Source organism: Muntiacus reevesi, chromosome 1, assembly GCF_963930625.1.
Source record: "Muntiacus reevesi chromosome 1, mMunRee1.1, whole genome shotgun sequence".
NCBI lineage: Eukaryota > Metazoa > Chordata > Mammalia > Artiodactyla > Cervidae > Muntiacus > Muntiacus reevesi.
Window position 1 is genome coordinate 243,649,175 of NC_089249.1, and position 13,393 is coordinate 243,662,567.

The 13,393-nt window shown below is 44.4% G+C and overlaps 1 pseudogene; it reads right to left on the reverse strand.

The window, feature by feature from the left end:
* Nucleotides 1-2,477: 2,477 nt before the first annotated feature.
* Nucleotides 2,478-2,578, reverse strand: LOC136156778 (U6 spliceosomal RNA; annotated as a pseudogene).
* Between the last annotated feature and the right edge of the window lie 10,815 nt (nucleotides 2,579-13,393).

Consider the following 13,393-nt stretch of genomic DNA (forward strand, 5'->3'; position numbering starts at 1 on the left):
GCACACCTTCACAGTATGATTATTAATGATATATAGTAGTCTGGCGTGAGGGCATACTTTAATTTATTTAAGCAACACTCGTGCTGGCATTTAGGTTAATTCTTCCTTTTCCCTGTTTCAAATAGGCTGCAAGGGACATCCTTGTAGCTAAATCTGTGTGCATATCCATGCTTATTTCCTCAGGTTAAATCACAGAAGTGGAATTACAGGGTCAAAGAGTAGGCATATTTTTTTTTAAAGGCTTTTGCAAAGAACTGTCAATTGCCTCTAGTAAGATTGTATGCTCAATTGGATTTTGAAGGTCATTTCTGTCTAATAGTGGAGCGTGCAAAATAAATAAACTTTGAACTTTCAAATGGAATTAGTCTCTGCTGGGCTGTAATATGGTTTTAGTCAGAAATGTGGGGAATGGAACTCAGTGATGGAGTAGTAGAAAAGCCATATTAATAGGCTTTAGGCTACTTTCTTCTCTTTGGAACTTCTTAAATCTAAAAATTGGGATATAATTTTTATAGAATGTAATCTTATGTTAACTGATTTCGATGGAGACAACCATTAATAGAGCTCACACCTGGTTTTCCTCTCCTTCCAGGCATATGAAAGATGATATTCTCCAATTTTTTTTTGCAGTAGGTGGGGCTGGTAACTTGGTCTAGACAATGTGCTGTGAGCAGAATGATATGGGTCCCTTGTGGAGTGAAGGACTTAATTGTCAGTATGAGATACCCCCCACATTGCCTCTCCCCCATGAAATCTCTTCTGCATGTTGACCGAGGGGCCCTGTGTTACAGATGGTACACTGCAAGATGGTGAAGTCTCTGAGTTTCTTCTGAGGACAGTTGCCTTGAACAATCAGCTGTACTGCGATGGGCTTTGTGTGAGCAAGACTTAGACCTGTGCTGTCACTAAGATTTGGTGGTTATTTTTTAAAACTGAAAAGTGAAAGTGAAAGTCGCTCAGTTGTGTCCAACTCTTTGGGATCCCATGGACTATACAGTCCATGGACTTCTCCGGGCCAGAATACTGGAGTGGGTAGTCTTTCCCTTCTCCAGGGCATCTTCCCAACTCAGGGATCAAACCCAGGTCTCCCTCATTGCAGGTGAATTCTTTACCAGCGGAGCCACAAGGGAAGCCCAAGAATACTGGAGTGGGTAACCTATCCTTTCTCCAGTGGATCTTCCTGACCCAGGAATCGAACTGGGGTCTCCTGCATTGCAGGTGGATTCTTTACCAACTGAACTATCAGGGAAACTGAAGCATAATCCTAACTAACACAGTGATATAATTTGATTCCAGAGCTAAGCTATTAGTCACTTCACAAATCCTTCTTAGAGTGACTAATCTGTGCTGGGCACTGTGGAGGATAGAAGAAAATATAAATTTAATTTCTGTGAGGCATATACAACTTATGGTTCATTTCTATTGCTTCTTGAATAGGATGTGTGTATATTGAATATTATTGCCTTACCTAGGTAGACAGGTAATGTATACTCTTTATAGGGACTTTGACATAACACAATGGTTCCCATATAAATATGGGATGTTCTACCACGATGCATCCTTTGGTTTTTTGTAAAATCCTACATGGTTCTGATGGGATATCCAACAATAGATCCCACTTCCCTGGCCACCAGAAAAGGCACGTAATTTCCTTGGAATTTTTTGAATTGAAGATGGAGGTAGAGGAGTTGACCATCTTGTCCCATGTGTCATAGGCTGTAGGAACTGATCTCAGAAACAATGTCCCCAAGGAGATTAGGAGGATAGATCATAGACTGAAGCCAAGATGAAATCCAGGGTTGAACATGGATGGACTCTAATGCTGTTTGAACTCTGGGATCCTGAATGGTCTGGGGCTAGCGCCACCTATGTGCCTCCAGATGCTCCAGCCAATACATCCTGCCTACATGGATGTCCCTCCTCCACTCACTCAGTACTAAGCTCACTCTCAATCTTATCTGTTTCTCTATAGTATTGACATTGGCCACCTGATGCAAAGAACTGAGCCAACTTGGAAAAGACCCTGATGCTGGGAAACGTTGAAGGCAAAAGGAGAAAGGGGAGGCAGAGGGATGAGATGGTGAGATAGCATCACTGACTCAATGTACGTGAATTTGAGCAAACTCCAGGAGATAGTGGAAGACAGAGAAGCCTGGTGTGCTGCAGTCTGTGGGGTCACAAAGAGTTGGATACTACTTAGGGACTGAGTAGCAACAACAGTAATTGTAGAACCTTTGCTTAGAGGTATTGAGTTTGGGAGGTGAGAAATTGTGATAATAAGAACCTTGGAAGAATGAATTAAAAATTTTTTTGTTGGAGTATACTTGATTTACAATGTTGTGTTGGCTTCAGGTGTATAGCAGAGTGATTTTATTATATAATACATATACATATATTCATTCTTTTTTAGATTCTTTTCTCATATAGTTTATCACAGAATATTGAGTAGAGTTTTCTGTGCTATATAGTAGGTTCTTAAAAATATGGACCACTTTATAAATTTGCATGTGGGCAGGGGCTCATGCTCATCTTCTCTGTATCCTTCCAATATTAATATATGTGCTGCTGAAGTGAGCACTAAATGAATTGCTTTCATCTGGATAAAGCACCCACTTTTCCTGCTGTACTATCCTATGTCATCCATGTTTTTTATTTTTTTGCTTTCCATCCTTTTGAATGTCAGGCCAACTTGGAGAAACCCACAGGTCTTCCTGGTGGACTGGCCTCAGGGTGGGGGCACGCAGGTGCTGAGTGGGTTTCCAGGCTGCCGAGGTGGATGAACGCGGCTGTCTGCACTCTCCACTGGAGCGTGAAGCCAAAGGGAGGCCTTGGGAGGCAGCCACTCACTCAGACCCAGGCAGCCTGGGGGCTGAGGCTGCTGGCAGGGTTGTCATTATGCTAATGGCGTCTGTGGAGCCAGAACCAGTGACCCCTTGGGGGAAGCAAGAACTCTTGAAGGACCATTTGAAGTCTTTGTGCTATCAGTTTGAAGGCGTGTGATGCCTGTACTTGGCACCTCCTAATTGATTTTATTTTACGCTCGCATAGAGAGCAGTGGTCCAAACAAAAGAGGCCTTGCAGCTCTAACAGAAATCTAAGGAGAAGCAGTGCATTAGAGGTGGCCGTTGAGTGCAGAGGTTCAGATTTTGGACTCTGGAGACGCTCTGCCTGAATTCACATCTCAGTCTTTGGCTTCGTTGGTTGTGTGAGTTTGGCCAGGTGACTTCACCTCTTTGCTTCCCTTTCCTCATCTCTAAAGCAAGAGGGATAGTAGTGCCACCTGTAGAGGTTCATTTGAAGTATAAAATAGGTTAGTACATATAAAACAGTTCATACTCAACACGTAAAATGCTCCGTAAATGGTAGGGAGAAAGTTTTGGAGACTGCATGGAAAACAGAGCAATCCTGAGTGAGTCTTGATTAACTGCTTAGCAGCCAGATGCCCTTGGGTAAGTCATACATTCTTTCTGCTCTTGAATGAAATGTCATCACCCGAGAAAGCCCCTGAAGTGATGTCCGGTATATCAGAGGTGGTTAGTAAATGGCACTTTCTTTTCCTTTGGGCCTCAGTTTTCCCATCTGTAAAGTGAAAGTGCTGGAGGTCTTTTCTCTCTTTCACTGCTTAAGAACTGGAGTCTAACACTGGGGTCCTTATTAAAAAAAGTTCTTTTGCGAGGTAAACCAAAGCTTCAGGATGAGTAGGGCTCCTTTAGCGTTTAGGATCATCACCCAACAGAGTTGCCATCCACTGTTATCCCCGGAAGAAGACAGGGTTCTAAGGGAATGGGCGCAGGAGGGAGGCGGCAGAGGGAGGTGGTGGTGGGTTCCAAAGCTTTTTGCCAATAAGTAGCTGCCTGGTCTAAAGTCCCCCCAGCCTTCAGCTTCCCCAGCTGGGAAAATAAGAGAGAGCCCCTTTTGAAGATTCTAAGGATCAGAGGGTAATAAAGCAGTGGGGTCTGGGAAATTCAGGAGAAAGTGGGGGTCAGAAATGGAAGAGCCCCTGTAATAAACTTCATCTGTCTCATAGCTTCTTATGTTGGGAAAATGATGGTGCAAGTGCTATCATTTTCCCAATTCCTTGAGGAGGAAGGTGAGAGACCCCTGCTTGCAAGGTCTCACAGAGAGTCAGCAGCAGAATCAGGTCTTTTTTTTTGTTTTCTTTTAATTTTTATTTATTTATTTTTCTGGCTACATTGGGTCTTTGTTTCTGCACTCAGCTTTCTCTAGTTGTGGCGAGCAGGGGCTACTCTCGAGCTGTGGTGCACAGGCTTCTCACTGCAGTGGCTTTTCTTATTGCAGAGCATGGGCTTAATTGCTCCAAGGCATATGGGATCTTTCTGGACCGGTTATCGAACCTGTGTCCCCTGCACTGGCAGGCAAATTCTTAATTGCTTTCCTCTTCTCCTTGCCTCTTCCATCCTCCTTTGCCCGTCCCCAGATAACTCAGCCCTTTGGCTAAGTTATCAGGATGTTCTAAGTTGGTTCTGCTTGCAGTGAAGACGACCACATTGGGTCTTAAACCCGGGTTTGCTGACTCCCAGTGCAGTGCTCTTTCTCCAGGAGACTGGGTTAAACCTCAGGGCAGCTGGATACTGATATCAGCTCTACCAGAAATGGGGCCTTGTAAGTTGGGAGCAACTTGTTAGTCTCTCCAAGCTCTCCTCATCTGTGAAGTGAGGGCTTTTCACGAGATTGCCTTTAAAGTCCTTTTCAGCTCTGAGGTTCTGGAAGCCTCTCTCTGCCCATCAGACTTGCCTCTGCTGTCCTCCAGAGAGCAAAGTTGGACTTGACAAAGTCTTTGTCAGGGCCCCATGGACTTGACGCTTCCTTGAAGACAATGTGTGAACACTGCTTCTATTCCTGGGTAGAGAAGTTGGCTATAGAAGCCAGCTCTTTGGGTGCCCTAATTCCACTGTAGGAAGAATGAACATATTGTTTTAATTAATCATATGAAAGCAAAATTAGCACGATTGTGTGAAAGGTGTTGTAAATCATCCTGATCCACATCATTGAGCAAAGAGCATTTAGTTATTCCGGAGTTGTTAAAGATTTTATCTACCCAAGTGAAAATTCAATTAGTACTAGCTTCAGCTTCTATAAAACTAAGGATTTTCCACTGTGGGAAAGTACTCTTTGTGTGTGTGAATACCACCTTATGCCACTTTGATAAATTACTGTAATTAACTGTATCCTACACAAGCTAAACAAAATTTACTGAACTGTTGTTGTATAAAAGGGATATCTTCTCTTCTCTTGTTGGGGAGATTACTCTAATCTGTACATGATATTGCCTCAAATATCATGCCTTTTATGCTGAGCTTTGAAAACACCGGCAGCATTCTAGCTGGCACCAGTAAAACACAGTTGGTTTCCATCACACTCCGCCTTTCCCCTCCGGGTGTAGAGACATCAGCTATGGGTTTCACTATGATTCAATTAAATGTGCTATGTTTAATTAGCTAGCTGGAGAAACACTGCAAGCAGAACCAACTTAGAACATCCTGATAGCTTAGCCAAAGGGCTGAGTTATTTTGGGACGGGCAAAGGAGGATGGAAGAGGCAAGGAGAAGAGGGCAGGGGGACTTACTCACAGTTCTCTGGCACAAACTCTCTGCTTCGGCCATGTGTCCATCCTTTTCTTGTGTATCTGGCTCTGTCCTGCCCCTCTCCTCCCCTCCCACCCAAATCTTACCTGTACTTCAAGGCCAAACCCTTCCTCCTTCCGGGGACCTTCCAGAGAGATTTGTAGGTTATGTTTTGCTTTGTTGGGCATGCCAAGTTCTCTCCCCTGATTTATCATCTCATCTCTTTAGGGGTTCTTTGACTATTAGTGCCTGGGAACTCTATGTGACCCAGAGGATTGACATCAAGGCGTATTATACATGTAAGTGTCATCTGTCATCTATGTTGCAAGGGAGGAAAGCTTGGGAACACTTGAACCATCCTGTTGGTCTTTATGATCAGGCACTTCGTGTGCCTTGGTAGTTTAGCCTTCGTATCACTGTAACCATTCCAATATGGTGACAAGATTCCATCTCACATGGCCTGAGTAAAGAAAATTCATGGTGAGGTTTTCTTCCCCAGAGGCATTATTCTATTCCATAGATATCCCTACTTTTAAGGTAAGAATGAGGAGGCTAAACTCTCCAAATGCCCACATGTATTCTGTGATATGTGTCTGATAGCCCAGGGCCTCACAAGAGGAGTTTTGAGAGTTGAGTGAGGCTTTGGAGGTACAGTGGCCTTAAAAACAGAGAAAGGTAAGTTGTGGATAGAAGAGATCTTTACTGATGTAGTAACTGTTGGTGTCATTCTTGGCCAGGGAACTGATATTCCCTCTCTTAATTAGTAGCTACACCCTGACTTTCCCCTGCTCTCTGGGGCATCACCTCCTTGTAGGTATGTGAGGTGCAGCCCCACTTCTGCTGCTTAACTCCACAGGTGAGTTTATAGGGGCTCAGAAAGTTGTGCCACATCCCTCTCCCCACTTCACCATGGCCCGGTTGACTCTAGAAATGTATGAAAAAGAAGTTCATTCCACATACACCTGTGAGCAAATATTTGCCTCCCATCTGTGGACCATCCAACAGTGTGCCTAGTTTTATGATCTAAAACAAATTGTAGTTGCTGAACAAACAGCGGTACATAATCTTCTCAGTGATGATTTTGAATGGCTCTAGAGTTTCGTTAAGTATATTGTGAGACAATAGAAAATATATATATTGGTCTTTGTCCCCCATTCCTGATGCAGAACTTCTGAAACCCTTCTAACTTCCTAAGTGCTAAGAGCACTAGGAGTATCTTTTGTCCCAGGGTCGGGATGATCCCCTGGAGGAGGGTATGGCAACCCACTCCAGTATTCTTGCCTGAAGAATCCCATGGACAGAGAAACCTGGCTGACTACAGTCCATATGGTCACAAAGAGTCGGACACAACTGAGTAACTAACACTTTCCCTTACCTGACTCAGGATTCCTAAATTCCTTGGTATTTTCATGGTGTTAGGAGTGTCTTTTGCTCTAATAAGGCAACTCTGAGTGAACTCCTAGATGGCTCATGGATGGGGGCTGGTCACCAGAAAGACCAAGCCCATGGTTAGAAGCTTAGAATTTTCAGCCACACCCACCACCCCTCTAATAATTGATCATGCCTACGTGAGGCAGCCTTCACAAACTTCCGATAGTATGGAATTCAGAGAATTTCCAGGTGGGTGAATGCATCTACATACTTTGAGGGTGATGCATGCCACCTCCATGGGAACAGAAGCGCCTATGCTAGAAATTCCTGTAGACCTCTCCCTGTGTATATCTTCATCTGGCTGTTCATCTGTATCATTTATCATATCCTTTTTACTTAATAAGCTGGTAAATGTGAGTGAGTGTTTCCCTCAGTTCTGAGATCTGCTTTAGCAAATAATTGAATCCAAAGGGGAAGAGGTCATGAGAATCTGATTTGTAGCCAGGTTGGACAGAAGTTGTGGGTAGCCTGGGGACCTGCTTCTTGCCCTTGGCATCTGAAGTAGGGGTAGTCTCACGGCGCTGAGCCGTTAACCTGTGGGATCTGACACAATCTTCAGGAAGACAGTGTCTGAATCGTGTTCAACTGTAGGGTCATCCAGCTGGTGTCATGGACAATGGCTTGGTGGGGAAAACTCCACACATCTGGTGTCACAAGTGTTGTGAGGGTAAAGGAGAGACTCAGGAGAAAGACTAGGTTCTTTCTAACTCATGCACATACCTGGAGTTCCTTAGCCTCAGCCTTCCTGTGTTGTTTTCAGTTGTCCACTGTTAGAAATAAATCTGTTCTTGTGCTCAACAAATATTTATTGAACCACTTGAGTGGTGGGGTTCGTGAGTGAGTGAGGCATGGTCCTTTGATCTGGTGAAACAGACAGGCAAGTCACTAGGGTGAATGAAATTGTTCAATTGCTAAGTCGTGTCCCATGGACTGTAGCACGCCAGGCTTCTCTGTCCTCCACTATCTCCCAGAGTTAGCTCCAATTCATATCTAACCATCTCATCTTATGCCTCCCCCTTCTCCTTTTGCCTTGTCTTTCCCAGCATCAGGGTTGTTACCAATGAGTCAGCTTAGCTCTTCACGTCAGGTGGCCAATGCCAATGCTATGGAGAAATAAGACAGCGGTGAGAGTGAGCTTAATAGTGAGTGAGTGGGGAAGGGGCATCCATTGTAGGCAGGTCTGAGGAAAAAAGAAAAGTTTCTCTTAGAAAGCAAGGTTTCAACTGAGAACTAAGGGGAAAGAAGCATCCGCAAATGGTAAATGTTGGGGGAGGAAATATTCCTGGAGGAGAGAGGTCCCAGGGCAGGAAAGGAGTTGTGTGTTTAAGGAACTAACACATAACTAGCTGGAGAAGGGAAAGTCAGGAACCAAGATTTACAGGGCTTTCAGGTGATGATAAGAAATCTGTATCATTAGATTCTAATAAAACAATTCACATTAGAATAATGCTTGTAAGCCCTCATAGTGTGTTGCTATCCCTGTGTTATGATGCAAACCCCATTAGTGTTATCTTCAATTTATAGATGAGGCAACCAGAGAGGTTAAATCACATCGCTGAAATTCCACCATAAATCAGCATCTGAGCAGCGAGTGGAGACAAAGTCTACAATACACCTTAGCTCTCTTTGCTGTTTTGCTGTGCATTTCTCCAAATGAAACTTTGGATGCTTTATTGGTCTCTGTCCAGAGGTTTATACTTACTATGCAGTGTCCTTTCATAGTCAAGTGGCTGTGTTAAGGAGATTGCAAGGGGGGTGGGGAGAGAAGAGGGTTGAGTAAACCCAGCTTCATTAAAACTACAGGAATTATTACCTGGTAGTTCTTTCAAATGGCCAACAGGGCAGTATCAAGCTGGAAACTCAATAGGGTTTCTAATTTGTCAACAGAACACAGCACAGCCCTGAGAGGCAGCCCTGAGGGAGGAGGATTTTAAATGGAAGAACTGAAGGACAAGAGGAGGTTGTTCAGTCTGTTTGCAGCAGAACAAAATGAACTTAGGGCTTTGTTTCAGGAATGCCAGGGAATTATAGACTTTCAGGGTGGAAAAGGATTTTCAAATTTACTCTGTCTCCCCTCGCCTTGTGATGGCTGAATCACCACCACATGACCACCAAATCTTGGTCCCAACAGCTCCAGAGTCAGACAATCACTGCCTCTGGAGGCAGCTCATTCCAACAGCCATTCACTTGATCAACAAATATTAATTAAGCACCAAGTAGCAACTGAATACCTGACAGGCAGTGAGCTGAGTGCTGGGTGCCGCGAGATGACTGAAATTGACTAGATCCTGCCCTGGCAGCACCTACAGCAAAGTAGGGGTTATAGGCACAAAAGAATTAAATGCATGGGAATGTTAGGTAGTTAGAATAGGACACAGGAATCCAAAATGGTGGTGGCTAAAAGACAAGGAAGGGAAAAGCCTGCGAAAATAGAACAAAGGAAGGTCAAAGGAAGTTCAAGGACCGGAATGAGGACCTCAGGTAGAACAAACAGCACTCCTGGCTAGCCCAATTTACATAGGGCAGGCCCAGGGGGAGGAAAAAACATGAAAAGAGGAGCCAAAGGGCTGGGGCTCACTCTTCTCATTGCGTCTTTGGGGCGGCATGCTCTCACGCCTGGAGAAGGTGATGGCACCCCACTCTAGTACTCTTGCCTGGAAAATCCCATGGATGGAGGAGCCTGGTAAGCTGCGGTCCATGGGGTCGCTAAGAGTCGGACACGACTGAGTGACTTCACTTTTACTTTTCACTTTCATGCATTGGAGAAGGAAATGGCAACCCACTCCAGTGTTCTTGCCTGGAGAATCCCAGGGACGGGGGAGCCTGGTGGGTTGCCATCTATGGGGTCGCACAGAGTCGGACACGACTGAAGTGACTTAGCAGCAGCAGCAGCAGCCCTCACGCCTCGAGGATGTATTTTCCTGCTATTTTCTAACTAAAACTGAGCTGTGACATGGAGTTGTAACACTGATCTGTCTAAGAGCTATAACACGGTCTGTTTGAGACCTGAGAGCTATAACACAGTCTGTCTAAGAACTGTGAAGCACCGAGGGCTTTAATGTCTGTCACTTCAAATCTTTGTTGTGAGGAGACAGAACTGAGGAGATTACACTTGCCTGACGTAATTACAACTTACATGATCTATTTTGGGTTGAATTGTCTTCTCCAAAATGCTTATGTTGAAATTCTAATCCCTAGTACCTTATAATGTGACCTTATTGGAAGACAGGCTCTTCACAGAGATAATCAAGTTAAAATGAGATCATTCGGGTGGGCCCTAATTTGATATAAATGGTGTCCTTATAAAAAAGGCAAATCTGGACATTGAGATATGAGTAGAGGGAAGAGAGTGTGAAGAGATAAGAAGAAGACGGTCATCTCCAAGCCAAGGAGAGAGGCCTGGAAGAGATGCTCCCCTCTCCATTTCAGAAGGAATGAACCCTGCTTCTACCTTGCTGCTGAAATCATGCAACTCAGATTGGTACTTGTAGCTAGCCAAAACCCAGACTGGGATTTGAACCCATAGCCTTTTAACCGAAATCACGTAAGGTCTCAGAACTTAATGAAGCTCAAGTTCTTGATGTCTCATTGTAGAAAGAATTCAGTGGGAGACAAAGTAATAGGTAAGAAGTGAATTTATTTAGAGAGAAACATGCTCTACAGACAAAGCGTGGGCCATCTCAGAAAGTGCAAATGACACGAGGGTGTACAGGTTCTTATGGGGGTGAGTAATTTCATAGGCTAATGAGTGGGAGGATTTTTCCAGCTATTTTGGGGAAGGAGTTGGGATTCCCAGGAATTGGGCCACTGTCAGCACTTTGACCTTTACGGCTGGCCTTGAAACGGTCATGGCACGTGTAGGAGTGTCATTTAGCTTGCTGGTGTATTACAGTGAGCCTAAACTGAGGCCCAAAGTCTAGTGGAAATGGACTTGTCTTTCATCTCGGGCCCTTTTGGTTTTAGTCAGTTTATGTTGTGTCCTCAGGCTATGCCATTCTTTCAGAGGTTGTGCCCTGCCCCCTTCCCTCCTTTTATCATCTCAACTGTGTTGTGGCAGCCTAGCAAATGAATACAATGCCATAAAAGACAAATGTACTGTGAGAGAAAATCATGGAATTGAGGGGTGCAAATATAGTTACGATTTGGGGGTTTATAAGGGCTTCTGGAGGAAGTGAAATGGAACCTGAAGCCTGAAGTGTCCCTATTGCCTCTTTCATCCCCGCTCTCACCATATCACCTCTTGCTCACTCGACTCCAGCCACGCCAGCCCTGTTGTTATTCTTTGAACACACAGGGATGTTACCATTCAGGGTCTCTGCTCTAGCTGTCGCCTCTCCTAAAACACTCCCCCCGCCTCCGCAAATATTCTCTAAATTTCCTCACCTCCCTCAGGTTTTGGCTCAAGTATCCAACTCCTCAATGAGGCCTGCCATCCCCTTGTCCACCATGTCCATTATCATGAGGCCTGCCATTACCATGTCCATTGTACTTAAAATGGTAGCTTGGCTTACAATCTCCCCCTCTTGTGCAGAACCCCCAATTCTCCTTTCCTTGCTGAACCTCTCTATTTTTATTCCAGAGCACCTATCCCCTAACATGCTAGATCACTTATTCATTTATTTTGTTCATTGTTTACAATGTTGATCTATGGTTAGAATATAAGTTCCACAGGTGCAGTGATTTTTGTCTGTTTTGCTTGGAATACTTGGAATACCCAGAATAGTACCTGATGTGAAGTGGGCATGCAATAATACATAGTTGTTAAATGAATCTATGAATAAGGCCTGTGGGGAGTCAGGAAGAGTGTTTGAGGCAGAAGAATGTGCATACGTACTGGACCAGATGCAAGAAAGAGGTCAGGGTGCTCATGGATTAGAAGAAAGGGTGTGTAGCCAAGGGAAGAGTGATGAGACTTGACACTGGAGAGCAGGCAGGAGCCACATCTGTGGACATCTGTGACTCTTAGGAATTGTTTTCCTTCTACTGGGTTATGATCAATCTTCTTTCAGATACTACTCCTGGTCTTAGTTCCCTAACTTGGAGTAACATCAAAAAATTTTTTTAACTTATGGTGGCTCATTAGATATTTGAAAGTTAAATATCATGATCACTTTCCACCTCTGAGTATTCTCCAATTGCTTTGGCAGGGTGTCTTAAAAAAAAGTTAATAAAAACGAATGTATTTATTACTCACACAGGATTTAATTCAGTGTTTTTGATTGGCAGGAGACTCATCTCCAAGTAATAATTCAGAGACCAGACTCCTTTCACTTTGTGGCTCTGCTTTCTTCAACAGTTGGCTTCTGTGTTCACCACAGAAGGAGAAAGAGCATGAAGAATGGCACATGGGAGATTATTAGGGGCCAAGTCTGGAGGAGTGTTATATCATTTACACCCAGCTTCCATTGGCTGGAAATCAGTGCATGGCCACATTGGACAACAAAGATGGCTGGAACAAGTGATCTAGCTGTGTGTCCTGAAAGAGGTACTAGGTTTTGTGATTGGCCAGCAATCTCTGAAAAATGTGTTTCTTGGATTAAGCTTCTTCCTCCCTGGCCTGATTCCTTTCCAACAAGGGTAGCTTTTGAATCTTCCCACCCTCAAGTCACTCCCCTCTTCTTATGCATTGATTTGTCAGTGTTTCTCTGAAAATACATGGCATTCAGGAGTAGTCTGAGCTGGGTAGATGTGGTAGATGAGGCTGCTAACTCTTAGGCTCTTTGGACCTCAGGACCTAGGAGGGGTGTCAGGGGTCCCTTTCCTTTTCATTTCTTCTACCTCTCTGCCTGCTCAGAGAGGTTTCATGGACCCTTTTCCTGAAAGAGACATCTCCCTTTCCACCGCCCCCCCCCCCCCGACTCATACATATTTAGAGATGATAAATGGCACTGCTTATAGCATGGGCTTCAGTATCTGATAGACCTGGGTTGGAGTTCTGCCCCCTCCTCTTTCTTACTATCTGTATGACTTTGAGCAAGTACCTTAAACTCTTTAAACCGCAATTTCCTGTTCTGTAAGATGAAGGTGGTGATGATGGTAGTGATACTGATGGAGGTGGTGATGATGGTAGTGATACTGATGGAGGTGGTGATGATGGTAGTGATACTGATGGAGGTGGTGATGGTGGTAGTGATACTGATGGAGATGGTGATGGTGGTAGTGATACTGATGGAGGTGGTGATGGTGGTAGTGATACTGATGGAGGTGGTGATGGTGGTAGTGATACTGATGGAGGTGGTGATGGTGGTAGTGATACTGATGGAGGTGGTGATGGTGGTAGTGATACTGATGGAGGTGGTGATGATGGTAGTGATACTGATGGAGGTGGTGATGATGGTAGTGATACTGATGGAGGTGGTGATGGTGGTAGTGATACT